Source organism: Protomyctophum bolini (genome assembly GCF_963924005.1).
Source record: "Protomyctophum bolini genome assembly, chromosome: 14".
Taxonomy (NCBI): Eukaryota; Metazoa; Chordata; class Actinopteri; order Myctophiformes; family Myctophidae; genus Protomyctophum; species Protomyctophum bolini.
This window is the reverse complement of record NC_137875.1, coordinates 25,551,692-25,578,382: the sequence shown is the minus strand read 5'-3', so window position 1 is coordinate 25,578,382 and position 26,691 is coordinate 25,551,692. Positions and strand designations below refer to the sequence as shown.

At 44.5% G+C, this 26,691-nt stretch overlaps 1 long non-coding RNA gene across 1 annotated transcript; it reads right to left on the bottom strand.

Annotated features, from left to right (window-relative positions):
• Window positions 1-20,016: 20,016 nt before the first annotated feature.
• LOC308328750 lies at window positions 20,017-24,567 on the bottom strand. The gene is made up of 6 exons (XR_013965332.1): window positions 23,220-24,567; window positions 22,985-23,062; window positions 22,243-22,564; window positions 21,937-22,020; window positions 21,410-21,496; window positions 20,017-20,242 (listed from the first exon to the last, which is right to left on the bottom strand). It is a non-coding gene; the product is annotated as an uncharacterized lncRNA (long non-coding RNA).
• Between the last annotated feature and the right edge of the window lie 2,124 nt (window positions 24,568-26,691).

Below are 26,691 nucleotides of genomic sequence, written 5' to 3'. Positions count from 1 at the left end.
GATTTTTTTTCTCAAGGTGTCTTCACAACTAAACCCTATAGGGTTCATTTAAGGGTCTCTTCATTTCCAAGTTAAAATCAAAAATAATAATTTGGTACCCACTCCTTTGGGGTATTTATGTCCATGTATATATTTGCATATGCTTGAAAGGTGTCCTCTGCATTGACCCTTCCTAGTAGCTATATTAATACGGCGCTCAGGGAGCAGTTATAGGGGTTAGGCGTCTTGCTCAGGGACACTTCGGTACCGGGAGCAGGGCGTGAAGCGAGGATCTTCTGTTTCCCAGAAGGCCTCTCTACCCACTCAGCTATGGCCACCCCACATACGGTACTTCACTCTGGGCTTGTTTTTAGTTTTGTTTTTGAAAGGTTATAGTGATTTATATTTGAGCAGAACATCTGTTCATTTTGAAATGTTAAGGTTTCTTAATTCCTGACTAAGCATTCATTCCACAGTCCAGTCAGCAGTTGTTATTGTTGTTGTACTTATCCATAAAACTAAAGCTCTGACAGAGACCGAGACATATCGCAAAGACCTTGACTAGCAAAACATGTTTAAACATTTTTAAACAAAAGAAGAACAAACTTGAATACTAAATAACACAAGCAAAATGGTAGGAGATCACAGCCAAACAGAACAAAAGAGACAGGTTTAAAAGGTACAACCTGCATACAGAGCAATGGTTCAGACTTCTTTATTAATAAAACCTACTGGGCCAGCCACGCAATGGAGCCACACAATGGTCCATGTGAACCCAACTCTCTAACTTAAACCACCAAAACAAAGAATAAAATAAAGCACAGCTAAGCTCAAGCTTGCTGGTGATCTCCTACTCCTAATGAGCACCAGAATGAGTACCAGTAGGGGGCGCTGTTGTGCCATGCAGAAACAGAGAGAGAGAGACAGTTGCATTGTTGCCTGCTAATGAGAGAGGGGGGGGGGAGAGGGGAGTTGCACCAATCGGTTCACACAGGTGTGATTTTTAATGAAACTCTTGGCAATATTGTATATATGGATTGTGGCGATCGGGTCCAATATTTAGTGACCATGCGGGGCTGATTCAGAAGCTGTGTTCACCATAATAACCTAGATGCATCATTGGCCGCTGCAGTTCATTAGAGCGACCTGGCACGCGGAGGGCACGCTGCCACTGGCCATAGTGGCCGATCACAGTGCGTCTTCGAGGAGTTATCAATTCAATTGAAAGGAGCTTTACTGGCATGAGAAAACAAACATTGCCTCTGATAGGCCTCTATAGGCCTACCGAACGTCCCCATGCATGTGACGCATGTGGAAGCTTCCGCGTGCGTCACTGAAGCTTGCCCTCCCTGTGAGATACAGACGCCCCAGAGCCGAAGGAGGCGTCTACCTTCTATGTCTATGGTGTTTATGTTCAATCGTCATAAAGGGTAGAGGGTCGCACACACCAACACTGCAGTTCAAATCGTTTCTTTCATATTTGAAACAAAGGACAAACGTTTCGGCTATCCAGCCTTCATCAGTATGAATTTGATTAAGTATCAAATTAACCCAGATTTAATCTTTGGAAACACACAGGAACATGTCACAGGACTGGAACATAACACCATGAACACCATCTATCTGGCAGCAGGGAACACAAGGAACTGAGGGTTTAAGTAGACACAGGATAACGATACACAGGTGAACAGGCCTAGCAATCAACACAGGGATTGGCTGGGAGGCTAACAGGACACAGGTGGAGAAAACTAGTAATCACAGGTAGGTTAGACAAGCCAGGAAGCAGTAACTAGGGAAAACAGGAAACACTATAGGACATCACTACATAATAAAACTATGCAACAGACTGATTTCATGACACTTATTCAGGGTCAAATAAATTATTATTATTTTATTAGCCCACTTGAAATCTAAAACAACAAAAAAATGTAGTAGCCTATTTTGTCAAACTGTGGTTATTTTGTTGGGAGTTTGTCATTTTGTCCTGTTGGATATGATTTTGGAGGAGTCCTCACCTGCTGAATCTAACATAGTATCCCTGCAGCCTGCTATACAAGGTAATCACACACACACTCGCTCGCTTGCGCTCGCGCACACACACACACACACACACACACACACACACACACACACACACACACACACACACACACACACACACACACACACACACACACACACACACACACACACACACACACTACTAGCCACCTGTCTGTCTGTCTGCCTGCTTGCTTGCTTGCTTGCCTGCCTACCTACAAAGACTACAGCCACCTTGAGCACAATTCAATTCCCCTGACTCTCCAGCCAGATTTCAATAATATAAGTATAACAGACTTAGGAACCAATATACATCATCTCTATGTGTCGCTCTCGTATTCCCTTCCTCATACAGAGATAAAGTCACAGCCACAAAATAAAACTAAACTTGGGTCTTGGATGTCTGTCACTGCTCGAGGTGAGGCCCTCACTCCCCCGGCCGCCCGCATCTGCCAGCTGTAGGGCAAGAGAGCTCTCTGCTGGCCACTAGGTGGTACTACCACAGTACAACACTACTCTGACCCTAACCAGGTGACAGAGGTGTGTGTGTGTGTGTGTGTGTGTGTGTGTGTGTGTGTGTGTGTGTGTGTGTGTGTGTGTGTGTGTGTGTGTGTGTGTGTGTGTGTGTGCGTGTGTGTGTGTGTGTGTGTGTGTGTGTGTGTGTGTGTGTGTGTGTGTGTGTGTGTGTGTATTATGAAAGTAAACTTGGACTGGTCCCAGTAAGTCACCCAAACTCATCCCTCCCCTATCTAATCATCCTCCACTCTCTGTCTCTGAATCATGCCTCCGTTCCTCATTAGCGCTCCACCCGCTCCTCCTCCTCCTCAGGACTCCAGCAGGCATCCTGGTTTGGCACAAAATGGCCGCACCCCCCCCCCCCCCCCCCCACCACCCCACCTCCTGCCTCCCGCTGTCTGGCCTGGCAGCATCATTGTGGCTTGTGCAACTGTGCAAACTCCAGGAGCAGCACACCATGCGGCGTGTGTGTGTGTATGTGTGTGTGTGTGTGTGTGTGTGTGTGTGTGTGTGTGTGTGTGTGTGTGGGTGTGGGTGTGGGTGCGCGTGCGCGTGCGCGCGTGCGCGTGCGTGTGCGTGTGTGTGTGTGTGTGTGTGTGTGTGTGTGTGTGTGGGTGCGCGTGCGTGTGCGTGTATGATGTCTCCATGGCCCCGGCAGGTCTATCCATCACCTAGCTGTTTATCACTGCTCCGTCCCATCCACTAGCAGACCCCCACCAGTCATCCATCAGGCGGAGGTGTCAGGTGACTGCTGCTGCTGCTGGAAGACTCTCCTCTCTCTGGATCCTCCTCTGGTAAATAAGACAGGAGACTCAGCAGGATCACAGCAGAGTGGGAGGGGAGAGGAGAGAGAGAGAGAGAGAGAGAGAGAGAGAGAGAGAGAGGTGCAGGGGGCGATATAGGAAGGGGGAGATGCAACGTGATGAGGAGGGGAGAGAAGGAAAGGTGAATGGGGGGCGATGAGCGAGAGAGATGAAGAGAGTGCGAGAGAGAATGGGAAAGGGAAGGAGAAAGAGTTGGGGGGTAGAGGGAGAAAAGGGAAAATAAATGAGTGGGACTCAGGCCATGAGGAGGATGTGTGAGAGAGAGAGAGAGAGAGAGAGAGAGGGGGACACAGAGAGAGAAAGAGAGGGGAGAGGAACAGGACTAAGGGACAGATTTACAAAGCGCAGGGCAGATCACTGTCAGACATGCGTCTTATCAACTGAGCACAGTATTTACGACTGATGATGTCATTAAATGAGTTGATTTGGTTGCACCGCTGCTATGTAAGACATCTTGCCTCCAGCAGTTGGTGCCCTGCATCACCTCAGTTGGTGCCCTGCATCACCTCAGTTGGTGCCCTGCATCACCTCAGTTGGTGCCCTGCATCACCTCAGTTGGTGCCCTGCATCACCTCAGTTGGTGCCCTGCATCACCTCAGTTGGTGCCCTGCATCACCTCAGTTGGTGCCCTGCATCACCTCAGTTGGTGCCCTGCATCACCTCAGTTGGTGCCCTGCATCACCTCAGTTGGTGCCCTGCATCACCTCAGTTGGTGCCCTGCATCACCTCAGTTGGTGCCCTGCATCACCTGCAGTTGGTGCCCTGCATCACCTCAGTTGGTGCCCTGCATCACCTCAGTTGGTGCCCTGCACCTGCAGTTGGTGCCCTGCATCACCTCAGTTGGTGCCCTGCATCACCTCAGTTGGTGCCCTGCATCACCTCAGTTGGTGCCCTGCATCACCTCAGTTGGTGCCCTGCATCACCTGCAGTTGGTGCCCTGCATCACCTCAGTTGGTGCCCTGCATCACCTGCAGTTGGTGCCCTGCATCACCTCAGTTGGTGCCCTGCATCACCTGCAGTTGGTGCCCTGCATCACCTCAGTTGATGCCCTGCATCACCTCAGTTGGTGCCCTGCATCACCTCAGTTGGTGCCCTGCACCTGCAGTTGGTGTACAAACTGTATAAATACAAATAAATACTGTAGATGTGGTAGAGAGGCGGCTCAGGGGAGAGTGGCTGGGTGGTAACCGCAAGGTTGCCTGTTTGAACCCGGGCTCCCCCAGAGTTAGTGTCGAAGTGTCCTTGAGCAAGACACTGAACCCTAAATTGCTCCTGATGTGCTGGTTGGTGCCTTGCATGTTTTCTGCCGCCATCGGTGTATGAATGAGTGAATTGATGCACAATCTATGTAAAGCACCTTGGATATAAAGGCGCTATATAAATGCACCATTTTAAGAGAGAAGGAGAGACGGATCTGGATATATGAGAGTGAAGACCAAGCAAGAGAGTCATTATAGGCAGAGGGAAGGGGGGGGGGGTGTAGAAGGAAAGGTGTGAGAGTAAGTAAGTGACAGGAAAGATTGAGATAAATTGAAACCGAATGGATGGTAGAGGTGGAGAGATAAAGACGTATACTAGAGTGATAGAAGGAAAGTACAAGAAGAAGAAAAGAGAGAAGGATGTGGAAGAAATTAAGCGATGGGAAAAGGGGACAGATATCCAGTAAGTGAGGGTAGAAGGGATGGCAGGACAGGACAGAACAAAGAGAACAATAATGCACTTGATAGAGTGAAATCCTTCGCCAAAGCCCAGAAATATCGCCACCTTGCTCAACTGGACTGAAAAACTGCCACTGATGGTGCCGCTAGTACTGATGGTGACGCTCACAGAGCCATCAAAATGAATAGGTGTTTAGGGGTAAGGTGGAGATCAAAGCAGGAAAAGAAAAAAAGTTTGAGCACTGTTACCACAAAAAAGTACAGGTAAAGGGTTTTCTTCTGTGTGGGTCCTAGATATTTACAAGCTTTTGCCACAAATGGTACAACCAAAGGGTCTCTTTTTGTGTGTGTGTGTGTGTGTGTGTGTGTGTGTGTGTGTGTGTGTGTGTTTGACTGTACGTGTGTGTGTTTGTTGCTGACATACTTATCAGCTGTCAAAGCGGATATTAATCTGCCCTCCTGCGGTCCTGGCGGGCATGGCGGCAGCCCAGTGACCTATCTATATATCTCCCATATTGTGTCATTGTCATATTGTGTCCTACGTGCACATGCGTGTGTGTGCACATGATGTGTGTGCCGTATAGTACTGTACATGTGATGTATTCTATGCCTGTGGTCAGTGCGAGTGTGCAACGTGTGTGTGTGTGTGTGTGTGTGTGTGTGTGTGTGTGTGTGTGTGTGTGTGTGTGTGTGTGTGTGTGTGTGTGTGTGTGTGTGTGTGTGTGTGTGTGTGCACATATTATGGAGATCACAGTTAACAGTTAACCTCTCTCGATCTGCCGTCCCTATTTTGAGAATTATTCTAGGGATAATCATACGACAAATGGAAAAGACAGTGTTTAAGTAGTAGTAGTAGTGAGGTTCCACAGCACAGAGTTGGACATTGCAGATTGGATTCAGGGCAGCACATCTGGACCAATAAAGACTCTCTGATACTGACCTAGTTCTCACAACTGCCAAGGTCACCCACACACACACACACACACACACACACACACACACACACACACACACACACACACAAAACTCTCTCTAGCAAACATACACTCACCGAGCATATTATGACCGTCACGTTTAAATCCCAGTGGGTGCAAGATCATGAGCCTGTAGTGACAGGTCAGAGACAGTGACCTTCAGAGACAACCTGGCCATGGTCCAGTAGTACTAGCCTGGCCAGACTCAAATCACACTGTTTGCCAACAACGGCTGATTGGCGTCTGGCTTTAGCCAGGCTACAGTAGTACCACTGGTCAACCACACACCTCCAGCCTGGCATGGCATGGAACGGAACGGATAATCACCAGTTGGCCTTTTCTGTGGTCCATGTTATTGTTCTGGACTTTGTGGCTGCTTCTGTGATGTCCAAAGCTACTAGAGCTTTGCAGATAATGACAGAAGTTCAGTTTACATCCAAACAACTGGCATTTGCATTGCGCTATTCCAGGCAATTGTACAATACAAAGTTTAAATTGATCATGTATTGTGATGTGTCAAAAGTGCTGGTGTGAACATGTAAAATTGTTTAATCATACTTTTTTGGGACACTCGTCTATACAAATAAATAAAACACAATTGAATTGTTTGTCCTCCTGTCCCCTCATCCTTTGTGTCCTTGTCTCCTCCAAGAATGAAACCAGGGTAACTCTTCCAGTCCCCCCCGCAAGTAACTTCCTGAACAGAGGGAATGAAGGGGAGAAAGTCCTGAGTAAGCGTTGCCTGCTGAGAGAACTTTCCTTCCTCCATCAATCCTGGCTGTGTGTCTGGCTGCCTCGCCTCGTTAGCTAATTGAATAAATGAAAGATTGCTCTCTGCTCCCTGGACAGCTTGTCCTCTCCCTAGATTTAACTTTCACACGTTTCAGTGTTTCAAGCCTTTTACCCCTGTAAGGGCCAAATGAGTACAATTATCAAGTGAATTTGTGACCATGGGGTGGCGCTGTTGGCTTTATAAGCGTCTGGTTCTCTGGAACCGGTAGGGAGGATTGACCCGGAAGGGCAATGGTTTTTGACCGCAGGTACGTCACTGTGTTATTCAAACACTGGAGCGAAATGTTTGTTTTGTCTGAAATGTTTATTTTTCTGTCTCTAATTATGGGTTGTTTTATGAAATCGCAGATGCTGTACTGAATATGGTGAACAGGTGAAGCAAGCAATAAATATCTAAAAGCACGAAGAGCTGCCTGTGTTTATCATTGGAGCGAACAGTACAAGTCTAACATCAGCGCGTCAGCTAAGTCCAACCACGGGATCAACACCTCGAGAGACGGAGGCTCTCATACAGTCAAAAACCTATGCACCAGTTGGACCTTCGTATCGTTTGTAAACTGCGGGAGCTTGGCTGCGTTCGTGACGGGCAGAGGCGACGCGAGAGGACGACCGAGGGGAGCTGCTGTTGTTTCTGTCGGAGTTTGAAGGATTCTACAGTTTGCTGCTACGCCATCGCTATGGAGGAACACGACCGCAGCAGCCGTCCACGGCGGTAATGGGGCTGCGGTGCTGATCCGACGTTTGCAGCTTTAATAGTGTGGCCCACCGCGGACAGGAGGTATGTCTAGCGCTACACTGTATTATGGCCATTTACTTGTGCGCGCACATTATTAGGAGTGCGTAAATCCATGGTTGCTGAAAATAATTGACATTGACTTTTATCGTTGCTTGTTGACTTTTGCACTGACTTTGTTGTGCGAGCTGCGAACTTTTCTCTCGACTGAATTGACTCAAGCCCCATTCAGACCGAAGAAGCAGAAGCTAGCTTCTGCTTCTTCGTCCCATGTTATCTCTATGCTGAACAGCTTCTGCGTTTAAAAGCTGGAACAATAGCTTTTTTTTGTTTTTGCTTTTTTTTTTGCTCACCGGAGCTTAACTTTAAAGCAGCTTTTAAAAGCTGGAGCTTTAAAAATCTGCGTGTAGCCAATCAGAGCACAGCGTGGTTTGAGGAGGCGGAGTTGAGCTCATTTTACAAAACCGAAAACCCTCTGGAAAGCTGTCCGACCCAATTGTCCGCATTAAAAAATTAACTTTTTGAATATGGGCTGTATATGAAATATGAATGGATATTTGGCAAGACCATAGCATATTTTGTGATAGAAATTAAAGTTTATATGAGAAACAAGTTGTCGAAGCGGTGAAAACAGGTTGTGTTCCGTGTGCCGTCGCGAGTGTCACGTTTCTGGGGACAAGTCATCGTGCATTCACCCCCCCCTCCGGTTCTCATCGAAGCTATGGATGGACTACTGAACTGAACTCTCCGGAACGCTATCCGTCGCTGACGCTGATTGTGGACTAAACAGTGCACACACACACGGTTGATAAATTAGCAGATATAGATAGATAGACAAACAACTAAACAATAGTTGTGTCGGGAGTTTTCGCCAAAACCTTCCCCGAGAAGAGGGAAGTAGCAGCCCGCTCTCAGCGCGTTTCTGTGCCGATCCTCGTGTGTCTCTCGGTAGTATGTTGAAGCTTTTGCGCCGTCAATCAATACCTTTAAAATAAATAATTAATAGCCTTTATATCAGTTGTATGTACCCCCCCCCACACACACACACACACACACACACACACACACACACACACACAGTACACAGTACAGTAGTCCCCAGTACTGGAACGCCGAGGAGAGCTGTGCTCGGAGACGATTTGCGGGACGTTTCCTCGCACTAAAATTAATTGCCCTTGTCGCGGGACCTCGCCCTGAGCACAGGGCGTTGACCACTGGTGTACGCTCCTCGACACCCAGTCTCAACTTAGGGGGTCCTCCGCGGGCCGGGCCACAGGGTCCAGAAGTCGGTCCACTTTCGTGTGTGTGTGTGTGTGTGTCGCTGCATTGTATGTTGATTGTTGAAACGTGGGCACCGTGAATCATACCTTTAAAAAATAATTAATAGCCTTTATATCAGTTGTATGTACCCCCTCTATTTATGCAATATGTTGCCCATGTTTTGTGATTGGTTTGCTGCGTTCTGAATCGATAAACCAATCGCATATATTTATTTGAGGGAATCATTTCAGACAGCGCCGAGATAGGAGCTCCCTTCCACGGGAGACTTGGGACTGAATGTCCGGAAATCGCACGTAAACATAAGCTGTTTTAATTGCTTTTACGACGTGCTGGATACATACAATTGTATTTCTACGGTATGCTCTTTCTAAATCAACATTAACATTACATACAGAGCCGCCATTTAAAACAATGCCCGGAGTGTTTCGCTCGTGGCCTAGGGGGGAGAGGAGAGCGGAGTGTGGGGGGGAGACATGAACACTGAAGACGGGGAGGATTGAGATCCGGTCCGTTCGGTTATTTACAAACAAGTTTACCAAGATTATATTATTTATTCATCCATACATAGGTTATGATGTAACTAAATATATCATTATTTCTCCTCTACAGTCGCTATTTTACATTTTAGACTTTCAAATGCGCATCTGCTCAAACTGCCCGTCTCTCGTCTCAAAGCCAGACAGCCAGTCCAGGCAGCTTGAGTGACAGGTACCTTGTACACGCCCACTTTCTCAAAAAAAAGCTGCGTCTTTCTGAGTTCTGCTTTTGCTTTTTAAAGCAGCTTCTTCGGTCTGAACGGAGCTTCACTCTCACACTGACTATTTATTATGAGGAAGGGCAGGGTGGCGTCGTGCGTTGCCGTGGATACGGCTGCGCGCTCCGCCGTTAGTGGTGACGTCACGATAAGTGAGACTGGAAAACGGGTGGTGAAACCAACTGCAAAAGCACTTGCATTAAAATGTGATCAATATCAAAGGGACAGAAAGGCTAAGCTGAATATAGCAGCCAAATTAAGAGATGCTATTCAAGATTTCATGGTCAAAAACGAAGTCACAAATGTACAAAATGCTGTCACAGAACTGATGCAAGTGTGTAATGAGGCAAAGTTCATGCATATCAATCTGTTGGGGTTTATGCCACCTGAGGAAAAGGATAAGCATGAAATATGGTTTAAAGCAAAAATGTTATCCAACAATGAGTGCATTTCAGAAGCAGCTATGTGGGTTTCAAACAATGAGGTTGACAATGATGGTGATGATGATGGTAATATTATGCACGATGAAAATGGTACAAATGAAATTTATGGTACAACAAATGAAGGTGTTTGTCATTTGATTGATGATGGTATTGGTCCTAATGATAGTGTGTCCAATATTGGCAGTAGACAATCAAAACGGAGTGCTAAAAGTGGATGTTCGTGTTCAAGTACAGCCTCTGCAAAGCTAATTGCAGAGGCTGATAGAGCTGCACTTGTTTCCCGTGCGGCTGCACTTAAGGAGCAACATGCCTTGGAGGAGGAGGAAAACGAGTTGTTGAGCACTATGGGGCAAATAAAAGAGCATCAACAAAAGCTGAGAAGGAAAAGAGAGCAGCTGGCTGTGGACGCAGAATTAGCTGCAAACCATGCAAAGTTGACTGTTTTGAACTCAGGAAGTAAAGGTTCCTCTCAGGCACCCTCAAATGGTTCAAATGCAATGAATTCCTATTTGGAGAGAGAAATAAGGAAAAGGGAAAAGGTCAATGTATTGAATACACAAGCAAAACAATTTCAACCTGGAACATCAATGCCACCAAATAAACCAACACAATTGTCAATGCCACCAATTAAACAATCGGGCGTAAGGCCAAAGGAATGTGGCCAATGGAACACTGCTGCTGCTAACCATATACCTCATCACAACCACAAGGAACAACAGTTAAGCAAAAAGGTAACACCACAGCATGTGAAAGGTCAATCGGCAAATCAAATCAATCATGTTCAAACCAATCAACCTGCAACCCTACTAACCATTATGGAGAAACAAAACGAAATAACCGCTGCCTTGGTACAACAGCAACAGTCAAGATCTCTACCACCAAGAGAGATTCCAACATTTCAAGGTGACCCTCTCCAATACAGGGCATTCATTAGAGCTTTCGAGCAAGGAGTGGAAGAAAAGGTGACAGAGGCAGATGCTTTATACTACTTGGAGCAGTTCACAAGAGGACAACCACAGGAGTTGGTGCGTAGCTGCCAACACATGGCTCCTGAGCATGGCTACACTGTGGCAAAGGCTCTTCTAATTGAACATTTTGGAAACCAGTACAAAATAGCAAATGCCTATATGCAAAAGGCCTTGGAGTGGCCAACAATTAAATCTGAGGATGCTAATGCACTCCAGGCCTACTCTTTATTCCTGCGTGGCTGCTGTAATGTTATGGAGGAGCTTCAGCACATGCAGGAAATGGACATGCCCGTCCATATGCGAGCCATGATAGCAAAGCTGCCATTCAAGATGAGGGAGCAATGGAGGACAGTGGCTCATGACATCATGGGGAACACCCATGAAAGAGCCCACTTTTGGGACCTTGTTGCGTTTATGGAGCGGTGCGTCAGTATTCTTTCTGACCCCCTGTTTGGTAACATTCAGGATCCCATATCTGGTGTGGTTGGCACAAAGGCTCCCATGTTTTCTTATTCATCAAACAGAGGGAAGGGAAATATTGTTGCCGCTACAATAACGTCTACAGATTGGCCTGACGGAGGTGAGGAGCTGACATCAGTAGCATCAAACTATGCGAATGTCAAGGAAATAGTATGCCTCTGCTCTACTCGTGGCCACTCACTGGAAGAGTGCCAACAGTTTAAGGAAAAGACGCACATGGAGAAAATAGAGGTGCTGCGAGAAAAGGGAGTTTGCTTTGCATGCCTATGTGTTGGGCATATAAGCCGTTTTTGTGGAAAACGCTTGACCTGCAAAGTGTGTGGACAAACTCACCCCACTGTGCTTCACATCAAAAGACAATCACCTCCAGCACTGTTAAAGGAGCCATCTGATGATCAACTGACTTCACAGGAAACATGTGGACATACAGGGGCCGGTAAGGACCGGTGTGTACAGGAACACACACAGCATACAGGAACAAGCTCATAAGGAATAATGTGTAGCAGGAACACTTTAGAGGAGGATGTGGGTCGGATGACAACTTGCCACAGGACATCCCGCCACAGTGGAAAGGGTGGTTGGAGGAGTTGGGCTCTGAATTGCAGCAGGTGCCTTGAAGGTCCTACATTTCCTTGGAAGCCAGAGGACGGTTTGCTCAAAACTTTGGAAGTCTCAGGAGACTCTAATGGCTAGGAGATTCGAAAACGTGCTGAAAGTCAAAGACGCACAAGCAGCATTGAGGAGGCCATACTTGGACGCTGGATAACTAGGCAGGGTGCTGGAGGTCTTTCCAGACAAACTGGTCTGGTCTGGTGTGTCCATTGAAAATAAAGGCATCACCATATACAAGCCAGTGACAAAGTGGCGCTTGGTTCATGAAACAATGCATTCGATTCTATGACATGCTTTGGCCCTTGTTTTGTTTTTGTTTGTTTTGAATTGTTATGCCCACCATAACAATTAGGGGCCGGTGTGTAAGGGCCAAATGAGTACAATTATCAAGTGAATTTGTGACCATGGGGTGGCGCTGTTGGCTTTATAAGCGTCTGGTTCTCTGGAACCGGTAGGGAGGATTGACCCGGAAGGGCAATGGTTTTTGACCGCAGGTACGTCACTGTGTTATTCAAACACTGGAGCGAAATGTTTGTTTTGTCTGAAATGTTTATTTTTCTGTCTCTAATTATGGGTTGTTTTATGAAATCGCAGATGCTGTACTGAATATGGTGAACAGGTGAAGCAAGCAATAAATATCTAAAAGCACGAAGAGCTGCCTGTGTTTATCATTGGAGCGAACAGTACAAGTCTAACATCAGCGCGTCAGCTAAGTCCAACCACGGGATCAACACCTCGAGAGACGGAGGCTCTCATAACCCCTCTAACAATACAACTCTCAAAATATTTGTGCATACACTGTATTTATCGGGCAGTTTTGTGTGAAATGTTTTTTTTTCCTGTTTGGGCTATTCCATGGATATATTTTTTTCTCGTTTATGAAAATCTCCCCCACCACCTCTGCTATTTTCATCCTGACGTTTTGACGTAGACTTCAGGTAAAAGCAACACTGCATTAATGATGACTGAGGTGATTTCTGTGTGTGTGTGTGTGTGTGTGTGTGTGTGTGTGTGTGTGTGTGTGTGTGTGTGTGTGTGTGTGTGTGTGTGTGTGTGTGCGTGCGTGCGTGCGTGCGTGCGTGCGTGCGTGCGTGCGTAGTCCTGAAGTGACAGGGCATTCAAACGACACCTCCAGATGTTCTGATGAAGACAGGGACGAGGAGAAGAGAGGAGTGTGGCAGAAAGGAGGAGAGGGTAAGAGATGAGAAGAGCGTGAAGGAGAGGGGGAAGGGGAGGAGAAGAGAGGAGGGAAGTGAAGAGGAGAGCAGAGGAGAAGCGAGGCGGTGGGGGAGACGGGAGAGGAGGAGAAGAGAGGAGGGAAGTGAAGAGGAGAGCAGAGGAGAAGCGAGGCGGAGGGGGAGACGGGAGAGGAGGAGAGGAGGAATAACATTCCTCTTTTATCCTCTGTCAGTTGTTTGAAGCCCTGAGGGATCATTACCGCAAGCATCATGGATGCTTCACTGGATGTTTGGATGGTGTGTGTGTGTGTGTGTGTGTGTGTGTGTGTGTGTGTGTGTGTGTGTGTGTGTGTGTGTGTGTGTGTGTGTGTGTGTGTGTGTGTGTACGTGCGTGTGTCTGTGTGTGTGTCCATTCAGTGTTGCCTTAATAACAAAGAAGGGCTGTCATCATGCTTGAGCGTGTTGCTGTCATTAAATGTGTGAGTGTGTGTGTGTGTGTGTGTGTGTGTGTGTGTGTGTGTGTAAAGACTAATGCAAAGAAGTATGGCTGTGGCGCTGTGTGTGGCTGTCATTAAACGTTGACGTGCAGATGGCGGCAGGGGCCTGTTAAAACAGTCACCTCAGCCCACAGCTCTTTATCACCAGCTGCTGTAATGGACCATAATGCACTGCTGCTGGTATACAGGGCACTATGACTTAAACTTTAAATCACGCCCTTCATGGACCAAGAATATTCCAACACATCCTCATCCCCATTGTTGCTTTGTCAAATCCAATGGCGCTTACTGTAAGTGAGCATAAGAGAGGTAACCTGGCTTCATTCAAATACTAATTGGACTCGGATAAGCCAATACAAGAATGCTACCTGCATTCCACGTCTGTCACAGCCAACTGACAAAGTTATCTCTGTTTTTTTTTCAACAAAATTATTGGACCTCATGTTAACCATGTCCCTATTTTGTGCATGATGTCTTCAAAAACAACCAACAAACAAACAACTAAACAAAACAACAAACAAAATGTTCTCCTTTTAAGGCAGCCTTAAAAGAGTCCAGTGTCTCCACTGCAAATCTCCATTGGGAGAGAGTTGTGCCATACTGAAGGCTCTGTCCCCTAAGGTTGGGTTGTTTGTTTTGGGGACAGCGGACAGAGAGGAGGTCCGAGTCTGTTTCCGTGACAGCGTTGGTTTATGGAGGAGGCGTTCCAGCAGGGCGTAGGTGAGAAGGAGGAGTTTGTAATAGATGCAGAACTTAACAATCCAGTGCAGTTGTTTATGGGTGGGGGAAATGTGTTGAGAGTGTTGCTTCATTTAACTAATGTTAGCTACTGTAGCTATCTGAGACTAGCATTCAAAAGCTGCCCTCAGGGCAGCAATTTAACATTAGGGTATGTATAGCTGCCCTGAGACCAGCATTCAACATTGGTTTATGTATAGCATTTGAGCTACCCTGAGACCAGCATTCAAATGCTGCCCTGAGAGCAGCAATGTAACATGGTTGTATAGCATTTGGCTGCTCTGAGACCAGCATTTAAAAGCTGCCCTGAGAGCAGCAATGTAACATGGTTGTATGTATAGCATTTAAGTTGCCCTGAGATCAGCATTCAAATGCTGCCCTCAGGGCAGCAATTTAACATTAGGGTATAGCATTTGGCTGCCCTGAGACCAGCATTCAAAAGCTGCCCTCAGGGCAGCAATTTAACATTGGTGTTTGTATAGCATTTGGCTGCCCTGAGACCAGCATTCAAATGCTGCCCTGAGAGCAGCAATGTAACATGGTTGTATGTATAGCATTTAAGCTGTCCTGAGACCAGAATTCACACTCTGTGTGTGTGTGTGTGTGTGTGTGTGTGTGTGTGTGTGTGTGTGTGTGTGTGTGTGTGCTTTTTGTATAATTTGTTTCATACTGCTTTTAGTTTAAAATGTTTTCAAGTAGTGACAATAGCAGATCTACAAGCTTAGTATATTTATGCAGGTTTATTATTGTGTTTCTTGGTCCTGCACTCCTGATATTATGATGCCCTCTAGAGGACAATGTGAATTATGCATCCTCTCCTTTCCTCACCTAATGACATTATTATTTATTAGTATGTATGGCTTATAAAGGTTTTAATTTATCACCCAGGGCCATAACTCTGAGCATGGTCCCTTACAGCTCCATTTGGCACCTGCCCACAGTGCCAAAACTACTAGTAACTGGTGTACTGACCATGCAGGTATTACAATGCTTAACTGACCAGCAAACTGGCCTGACCTGAACCCCACAGAGAATCAAGGTTGTATTGTCAAGACTCTTGTCAAGACTCACACCTTCCTCTTGACTCAAGAGGAAGGTGTGAGACATGAGACTCAACAATACAAATGCATTTACGGCTGTTATCAAAGCAAACCTGGACTTCCATAACACCTCAACAGTGAAAAAGGCTGATCACCTCCATGCCACGCCCCATTGATGAAATAATGTGTTCAAAAGTAGCCCAGGCCAAGTATTGACTGCATACATTAATATACTTTTCAGATGGCGACATTTCTCGTTTAAAAATGTTTTTTGTCTCGTAACATATTCTAATTTGTTGAGATAGGATCTTTTGATTTTCATGAGTTGTATGCCATAATCATCAAGATTAAAAACAAAAAATGGTTTTAAATACTTCACTTTATGCACAATGAATTGAGAATATATGAAAGTTTCACTTTTTGAATTATATTAGGGGAAAAAACTTTTACACAATATTCTAATTAATTGAGACTAGACCTGTACATGCCCATCGCAGTCGGCCACCGGCCTACTTGGGAGCGATGCAACTTGGGAACATAATGATATACGTTGTCATAGCACCCGTTTTAACTGTCAGCCGGTGTCCCACATGGGATCTGTGTATGTGCCTGTGTGTGAAGACTGCAACCTGAAAAGTGTACTTGAGCCTCAATTGGCTGAGGCAGAAGCTGGACATTTCACAGGTGAAAGGAGTTGGCCTCATTAGGCCCACTGGCAGAGCCTGACCAGAGCCTTTTGTGGTGGTTCAATTCAATTTGCTCTTAATCCAGAGCGACTTTAAGCAAGAACAAAAAAGCATGGGAATACATCACATATATAAAAAGCATGCATTTATCATGAAACATGCGTAAGCTAAGAATATAACAGTAGAATATCTATATAATGAAGCTATAAACTATACATACTATACTATGCTATACATATGAAGTGCTATGACTACATAAAATGCAATTATAGTGTTATCTACATGGCATGCTATAAGTCTGTATCAAATGCTATAGTCTAAAAAAGTGCTATCTATAGGGGTAGGGTAAGTGCTATGGGCCATGATTCAGTCTGAAAAGGTGGGTTTTCAGACTACGGCGGAACTACGGTGTACATATACACACACTGGTGGTTCTGGAGAACCGTGGGTCCGACCGACTCGATACCTGGCACTGCATTCCCTGTGGGGGTGTGGAACGCGTGTGTCGAATGTGAAGTCGGTGGGTCAAACGGTTCTCGAGTTACGTGCATTACAACCGTACATACACGTACGCATGCACACACATACACAGAGACGTGGCGCATTATATATTAGATGGAGCTGTATATGGCCGTCTCCATATATGGAGATCATGACAATACATCTGACCTCAAACATCAAACCCTGAGATCTCCATATATGGAGCAACCTGTTCTCACATTCATAATGTTGATCCCTCCCCACCCGTCCTTCCTCTTCGATGTCTCCATTTTGACTGATACCTGTCCATTCAAACTCTAGATGGGCCCGCCCCAAAGATATTAGCGCAGCCGCACCCGGTAGCCGGCGAAAACTAGTTCTCAACAGGCCCGAAAATGAAGGCCAACCCTACCTGGGCCCTAACTGGGCTGGCCCAAAGCCCCGCCCATGGCTTTACTAATTAGCACACATTTTTCGCCATACCCGGCCCGAAAACGGGGAAAAAAAGGTCCAGATATGGGCAATCCCAGACCTGCAGTTTCAGCGTGACCTCGCCCTTACTGGTGACCACTGACCAAGGGGGTGCATGGCAGTATCGAGACCAGGATTACTGCATTTTTTTGTGAGGGTACCTCAAGAACACGGGGAGAACATGCTAACTCCACACAGAAAAGGAGAAAAGGCGGAGAGAACACGCCCACAGCGTCCCTGGCAGGAATCAGACCTGGGACCTTCTAGCTGCATGTGAGGCGACAGCGATAACGACTGTGCCACCGTGCTCCCTTTCAGAATTAGATTGAGATATACAAATCATAATGAGGGTGCGTAGAATAATACAATTCTAAATCTGGTTGTGCTTGAAATTAAAATGCTTGGGGATGAGAATCGACAGACAGACAGACAGACAGACAGACAGATAGATACAACCACCTCCTTATGACTATCATAATATGTCCACATCACCCAAATCACTCAGTTCAGTGTAACATCAGTGCCCTACTATTTCAGCATTTCATATCTACAAATGTCCTTGGAGAGGACTGCTTCAAGAAGTCCTGGACCTTATTTATCATACACTTAAGGCACTTTACCTTGGAGGATATATTTATATATGTAGCTGTCATCATTTTGAGTTTCGCCTCTGGAGAGGTAAATGTAAGTCCTTTGTATGAGTCTGGAGATGAGTGTGATTTTCCAAACACTCAGTCACTTTGCTCTCCTTTTAAATGGTGCACTTGGAGGAACGGAGCTCCTTAATGGTTTATGGGAAATGTAATTTGTGTGTGTGTGTGTGTGTGTGTGTGTGTGTGTGTGTGCGTGCGTGCATGTGGGGGTGCGCGCGTGTGCGTGTGTGTGTGCCACCTAAGGGATAACCTCTCCTCTCTCCTCTTCTGTACATTACAGAAAGTATGCATATACTATTAGAGCAGGTACTGTATGTTGGGCCAGGGAAGGAAGTAAGTGTGTGTGTGTGTGTGTGTGTGTGTGTGAGTGAGGCGGAAGGTTCCTATAACGGCAGTGGGTTCAGCCACGCAGCCACGCAGCCACGCCCCCCCCCCCCCCCCCCCCCCCCAGCGTGGAAAAAAAACGAGTTTTGTTTTTTCGGTTGGTAGTTTGCTAATGAACCCCCGTACCCGTAAAGGTATGTGACTACGTGCATGACAACATGACCACTTGGGAAGGGAAATTTCAGTGGACAGTGGGTGCATACAACGACGTCGAGTCTGTGGGGGCTATGGGGCTGTAGCCCCCATGAAGAATTAAATAGCCCCTTTTAGCCCCCATGAAGATTTTCGTGGACATTTTATATTAACATTACAGATTTTCTGGGAATTATTGACCCTCTGTGACTCTGTCGCAAAATTCCGAAAATGTGAACCTCTCCGCCGGCTGTTCAGAGGTGTTAAAAGTACTCAAATGCTAATCAGGTTTCTTTTGTTTTCACCTAGCCAGGTATTATATGCCTACAGTACAGTGCCCATAGGCGGCGGGTGTGTATAAGGCTAGGGAAGGCTTAGCCTTCCCAAAAATTATGCTGGGTATTTTTTTTTAATATATATAATATATGTGCGCAGCATTATATAGAAGGCTATTGTGTGTGTGTGTGTGTGTGTGTGTGTGTGTTGTTGGTCCCTGGTGATCGGGTAGGTAGGCTATACAGCAACTGGCCTAATCAGCATATGATTGGCTACTATTGGTCTGTAAAGCTCGTCCGCTTCCAGTCGCTTTGTAGCAAACAGTAGCGCGCGCTGGTTTGTTTTGGGAGACAGCAAAACGCAAAATGTATTTTCCAAGGCAAAGATAAAGTAATTCAGAAGAAGAAGCTGTGACTCGGCTGTCAGAACTCAGCACCACCACCAGTGCCCGCACGGTTCACACCACTGCAGCAACACTGACACGTTCAGCGGAGTGACTGCTGTCTCTGTGCCGTCTGTGAAGAGCCATGAGCCGCGACTCCCGGGAGGGGCAGCAACACCGCCGGGTAATCTACACAGACTATAGTGAGACTACACACTGACTCGAGAGAAAAGACACATATCGTCCAAAATAGGCTAATCAGTCGTTGTCTGTGTATAGGCCAATTCATTGGTAAAAGTGCTAAATAACTCATTTTTAGACCATTTGGGAAATAAATAAATCCACAGCGGCGCGATCTAAGGGTAATGGACACATAACGGACACCCGGGTATAAATGCAATAATTTATTAACAAGAAAATAATGAATATTTACAGATATATGGCATCATGCATAAATTACAATCAACATAAAACATTACAATTTTTTTTGACTATGGCGTCTTCTCTCGTGTATCATCAGATGTCCGGCTCCATGCTCGCCTCTCCTTGGAGGCCAGTTGGGTCAAAACAAAGTATATCACATTGTGACAGCTGTAGTGAGTCTACAGTCCACCTGCCTGCTGGCAATATAGCCTGGTTGTGATATGTAGATGTGATTGATATTTTTGTTTGTTTTTTTAAGTCATTCTATAACACAAAGTAATTGAATTTATTTTATGTATTAATTGTATTTTATATATTACTATGTTATTACTAATTTTATGTATAACTATATTACTAATTGTATTTATTTGATGTATTACTAATTTTACTTCATGCATTACAAATTGTATTTGTTTTATGTATTACTGTTATTACTAATTTTATGCATTTATTTATTTTATGTATTACTGTTATTACTAATTTTATGCATTACTATATTGATAATTTAATTTATTTTATGTATTATTGTCTATATTACTAATTATATTTATTTTATCCATTACTATGCTATTACTAATTTTATTTTATGTATTACTAATTTTATTTACCATTTTAATTTACATTTATTTTACCATTTTAATTTACTATAATCTATTTTTTTATCGTTCGTTTTATCCATTTATTTACATTATGATCTAGTTATTTATATTGGTTTATTATTTTATTGTTTATTATTTTCAAAGAGCCCTGATTGATCACATCTACATATCACCACTACCAGTCAGGATCTGAGTGACTCAGAACCCTGGTGACCTCCAGATGGAGCCACACAGGAGACCAGCAACGTCCTAAAGAAAAGAAAGAAATGCTCATTACTACTTTGTTCATAAAACAATATTGATTGAAATATTTATTAACAGTTTGCAGAATTACAGTACATGTCAAGCACAAACTCAATACAAAGACTGTTAACTGCAAGTGGACGACCCAATTAAGCATTACACTCGTTTACAAGAGGGTCCACCATGTTCAATTCTTCAAAACATTTAGAGACGTACAAATAAGACACTTCTATATAGTCAAAGAACAGAACAGGAATTCATCATAAAGGAGGTAAAAAGGGAAAATAAACATATACAGTGAGGGGAAAAAGGGAGTCACATGTCTTAATGACTGTTGGTAGGGCGTTCCACATTTTGGTGGCATAGGAGTGAAAATAATTTAGTCCCTTGTTTGTGCCGAATCTGGGTTGTACATGGTTCGTTGCACTCCCTCTGGTGTTGTGGGTGTGGACTTCGTTAACATAAAGGAAGTATCTAGACAGGTACATGGGTATCTTGGTGGTGTATCGAATCTTGTGGACCAGACCCATTGCAAGATGCTGTACTCTGTCGTCGACCCTAAGCCATTCCAGCCTGTCAAAGTGGGCAGGAGTGAGGTAGGTTCGGGGGGTGAGGCCAAGTAGGAGCCTGACCAGTTTGTTTTGGGAGGTCTGGAGCCTAGTTTTAAGGGCCTTTGAGGTGCTGTGGTACCAGGAGGTGCATGCATAGTCAAAGAAACCTTGTACGAGGGCTCCTGTTAAGGTCTTCAAGGTGTTTTTGTTGACCAGTGAGGAGATCCTGTAAAGGAATCTTGTTCTTTGGTTGACTTTTTTGATTACGTTGGTGGCCATTTTATCACCGGAAAGATTAGCCTCCAGGATGGAACCTAGGTAGGTAATTTCATCTTTACGTGTGATAACATTGTCACCAACTCTAACCAAGAAGCCATTTGCCTTGCTGAGATTACCATTAGATCCAAAGAGAATGGATTCAGTTTTTCCCAGGTGTAAAGATAGTTTGTTATCAGCGAGCCAGGTGCAGATTCTACCAAGTTCAGAGCTGAGGGCCTTTTCAACCTGCAGTTTGTTCCTGTCCGAGACTAGCAGTGCAGAGTCATCTGCGAACAGGAACAAGTTGCAGTCACAAGCTGATGTCATGTCATGATCATAGTGTGTGCGTGTGTTGTATAGTTACCTTGCTGTGATGTAACTCCAAAGGTGATCAGAAATAGTTGCTCCATCGGCTAGAAACGTGCTCTTCACCGGCATGATGATCTTGTTCCTAAAAAAAGTCTATAGTCAAGCCTAACTGATTACAGAACATGATATAAAAAAACACAACTAGAAGGATTTAGGCCTGTCACAATTACCTAATTGCCAAGTATTTGAGATACTTTTTTAGAGATTAGTCATAATCGTCTCCATGTTGAAAATGTTCATATATTGTCAAACATTTTAAAGAAATAATGGAAGCAACCGATCTACAAGCTCTAAACGTGTCACTTTGTAATTTTCTTCTCTTTTAGTGTATAAAGTTGTTGAATTATGCCATGTGCAGCTTTTTGTTTACAAAGCCTACAAAAGCCAAAGTTTTATTTAGAATGTTATGTTATGACGCAATTAAATTGTTACTAGTAATTTATTTGAGAAACAATTAAATCGGCCATTATAAAACCTCAAATTCCGACAGGCCTAAACGGGTTCCAGTGATGTCTACCGAACCTTCCAGCTCCATCCGAGCCTCCCAGAAGTCCTCAGCGGAAACAGGAAAGCTTCGGATCTCGGGCATCGGCTGAGATCTCCATTCTAACAAAGAACGAAAGACAGACAGACAGACACACACGCACCCCAAATTAGCTTTGCTGTGTGTGTGGGTGTGTGTCCTGTCACAACATACACATGCACTTACAGTAACGTTTAAGAATAGGGATTGACCGATTATCGGCAACGGACGATTATTGGCTTTTTACTATAAAGCCTATAAAAAAGCCCCAACCCTAAAGCGGTTCGTACTGTCGAGTTCCTCACCGAAGCGGTTCGTATATGTTGAGTTCCTCTCCGAAGTCCTCCAGCGTCTACCCAGATCTCCGTCCTCTGTCCTCCCATCCATCCAGGCCCAGGTCCGAAGTCCTCCAGCGTCTACACAGATCTCCGTCCTCTGTCCTCCCATCCATCCAGGCCCAGGTCGGAAGTCCTCCAGCGTCTACCCAGATCTCCGTCCTCTGTCCTCCCATCCATCCAGGCCCAGGTCCGAAGTCCTCCAGCGTCTACCCAGATCTCCGTCCTCCCATCCATCCATGGACAGACCTGCAGATCTCTAGAGGCTTCAGCTGCGTCTGCCATTTCCATCCTGAGAGAGAAAGAAGAAAGCATTAGCTCTACAAGCTCACAACACGTTGCAACGCGGTGTGAGCTTGTAGATCTGCTATTTTTTGCTGAACGCTCCCCCCAGAATAGGGATGCTGGGGTTTTAAGACTTTGATTAGCTTGGAAGGCTGACAGACATTCAACCACAGTGCCACTAGGAGGCATCAACACATGTACAGTCCTCAACATCTTTTGTCATTTTTTATTCAAGTGCTTCTAAAAGCAGATGAGATATTGACTCTCAAACTATTGTGCAGAGTCATTTAGATTTATCATAAAATATTTAAAACATTTGGATGACTGTAGTAAATAGTGCCACTAGGAGGAATCATACTGCCATGCTATACTTCGTACCATAACAGTACAACAGATATCCATCCCAACAAGAAATATTCCTACTCACAGCTCATCAGAAGTCCTCCAGGAGGGAAGCTTTGGAACGGATCTGTCCTTCCACGACGTCTACCACGACCCATCCACCCTAAGAAAGAAAGAACGAAAGATTAATTTAAGTGACCAAGAGCCAGATATACGTACATTGTGTCCTTTCACATCATACACAAAATGTATAGAGAACATTTAAAACAGAAGCCGACCATACCACTCGCAGTAATGGAAAAGTCTAAGTGGTTTCTTACTTTGAGCCGCCTTCAGAGCCCCCCCATGCAGATTCATCCATGGACAGCGAGAACTGCAGATGTCCACCTGTAGGGGCTCCGGTTGAGCCTCGCAGCATCTGGAATGAATACATGGTGGTTATAGTCTATGAATGGCTTTGCACATCGTTGCTGCTGCCAATAGGAATTTGTGATGTCTGTGTGGCGACAATTGCTGGGTCTGTCTGTTTTTTTATAATACATACAATTTATATAGCACTTTTCAAGGTACCCAAAGTTGCTTCACAAAACAGTAAAAACAAATTTATTTGAAAATAAACTAGTAACTGCTGTTCAACACTAACAGCTACATCCACGACCTCCCTGCAACAACATCAGTGAAGTATGGCTATGCAGACGACCCGATTACTGTGTCCCAGTCTGGAGCCGTAGCTCTCATGTCAAGAAGCTGGATGCTGCCCTCAACACCGGATGGGCCACCCCAAACAAACTGCCTGCCTGTTCTCGCTGGAATCACTCCAACAGAGGTCAGACGAGAAGCAGCCACGCTGGCCCTCACTGAGAAGGCACAGCTGAGTGAATCCCAGCCATCTCCTCCACAAGGTCGTCAGAGACACCACAGCACACATGCCTCAAGTCACGGTGCCGTTTGCCACAACACACACCAAGTCACGGCGACCTTTGCCACAGCACACGTGCCTCAAGTCACTGTGCCCCTTTGCCACACAGGCCCAGGAACTGCTCCACACAACACCAGCTGACACCTCCAAGGCATCCTGGGTGAAGGCAAGACAGAGGGACCAGTGGAATACATTGAGGACCCCAAATATGTTCTTTGCCAGCACCTCCACTGCAAGGAGTGGACAACCCTCAAAGCAGAAGTGGGACATCTCGGACAGTGCCCACTGTGAATGCGAGGATCCACTACAGACTGTGGAACACGTAATGACCATTTGCCCCAAATACCGGCCACCGAATGGTGATCGTGGCTTAGGTGACCTAGACAATGACACATTGTACTGGCTTGCTGCAACAGAGCTGAAGTTCTATGGACATACGGCAGAAGATGTTTAAGAAACTTTTTTGTAATTTCTTCATTTTTTCGGCAAACCTTTGTGGCATTTAATTTATGGAACATGTGGATGTTTCTTTATTTATTGGTGAAGTTTTAGTGCCACTTGTGGCATTCTTTGAAATGTATTGACACGTTTGATATATGTTTTTGTTAGGGATGTCCGATATTATCGGCCGATAAAGGCATTAAAAATTAATAACTTAATTTTACTTTATTTATTATTTTACATTAAAAACATCTACAAGCTCACAATACAATAAGACACATGAGAGCTTGTAGATCTGCCATTTTCAAATGATTTTTATACATTTTAAATCTTGAGATTAGATGAGACATTTTGCATAATGAGTAATTATTAATAATTACTTTTGGTATTTTAAGTACATTTTCTACCAAAACCTTTGTACATTTACTCGAGTACATGTTGAATTGTAACGGAGTATTTCTATATTGCAGTATTGCCTACTTTTTTTAAGTAAAAAGTTTGAGTTATGTTTCCACCACTGGAAAAAGCCTGCATATAATATATATATATATATATATATATATATATATATATGTATCTGTTGATATCGGCAATTAGGAGTTGGACAATATCCAACACGGACTGTCGGACATCCCTTGATTTGTGTGATTTTGTCCAGCTTTTAGTGAGTTTGTGGCATTTTGTTTACTTTTGTTAACAACCAAAGAGCACACCCAGTATGTATCACAAGGCTATTTCCACCAGTCAGGTGTACTTATATCTACATCTCATAAGCGGCCATGAACTAAACACTACAGATATCACAATTTGACTTTGGCAGCAGCAAGAAACGACTGATATGCAAAGCTCTTCAGCCATGCTTCTCTCTATACAAACACTCATAATGTCCACATGGACATAGCAGCCATGATGGGATGGTTCACACAGGAGACCAGGTTCAGTGTTCCAGCAGCATCTACGGTCATCTCCATCTACATCTAGAAAGAAAGAAAGACATCAGAAGCTGACCATATCACTCACAGTAATAGAAACATTTTAAAAGGATCTCTGGCTAATAAGACAAATATTCCTTAAAGGGACACTTCACCCTTTTTGCAAAAAAATATATGTTAATGACGTTTAGAAGCTTTAGAACACTTTCATGGGGGTCTTTATGTGTGTAATATGTGGTTTTAGATATTTTAGATTGTAGCAGTGAGCCTGTTGTCTTTGATGTCATGGACACTGGGCTCACTTCCTTCCTGGACTACATGTTGTCTCAGTAAGACAGCTCTCCCCCTATCCACAAGGAGGAGCAGTGCACCAAAGAATTATGGGAATTGTAGTCCAGGAAGGTAGTGAGACCAGTGTCCATGACATCAGAGACAACAGGCTCACTGCTACAATCTAAAATATCTAAAACCACATATTACACACATAAATACCCCCAGGAAAGTGATCTAAAGCTTCTAAACGTCATTAACATATATCTTTTTGCAAAAAGGGTGAAGTGTCCCTTTAACATTATACTTGCCATCTATAACTAAAATATAAACCAGTTAAATATTTTATTTCTTTCATATAATCTTTTACTACATAGGAACTGTTCCCGTCGCAGGTCCATGTGTGGTCCAGCGCTATGGAATGCACTTGCTAATAAAAAGTACTTAAAATATTGCTTTGATGCTTATATCAATTAAGCTGTTTTTGTATTAGCAAACACACGGACAGGCCTCTTTCATACTGGAGTAATTCATCCGCTTCATTTACAGACATCAGTAAAACGTGACATGACGTCCGTATTTAAAATACAACAGCAGCGCTTATTTTCCAGATCCAAACTTAGCGTTGCACAAAGCTTGCTTAATAGCGACATCAATTCATTCCAATCCACATTAAATGTCGCGCTCTGCGCGTTCATTCATCCGTATGGTATCGCTCATTTCATTAGCTTCAATAGCGTGACACATCCATTATGGTTAGATCCTTCCAATCGATCCAATTTCAATACTTGTGTCCGTATCAGAGTAAAGATTTCAACTTGAATGTAGGGACAATATGCCTTTCTTTCTTTTATCACCAGAGATATACGGTTTAACAACGTGCTCACACTTTGGGACTTGGGCGTCTTGTAGTTTACTCACTTGTAGCCGTTTGTCGATGGTGATTGATGATGACTGCATGTCACACCCCTCTTTGAGGCTAGGGTAGTATGAACAAACGGATGGCACGGCTACGCAGTTGGGCAGAGTTTAAGCAAGATTTATTAACCCCAAGTGACAGACAAGTGATAACAACAAAGGAGACCAAACGTCTGCAAAAAAAAATAAAAAGATATATTCAAAACAAAGTACTGCATATCATATATAACCACATAAATCAAACTAATTTCCAAATAAATCATTATCATACGATATAAGCATAAGTATTTATAAATCCAGCCTTTTCAAATG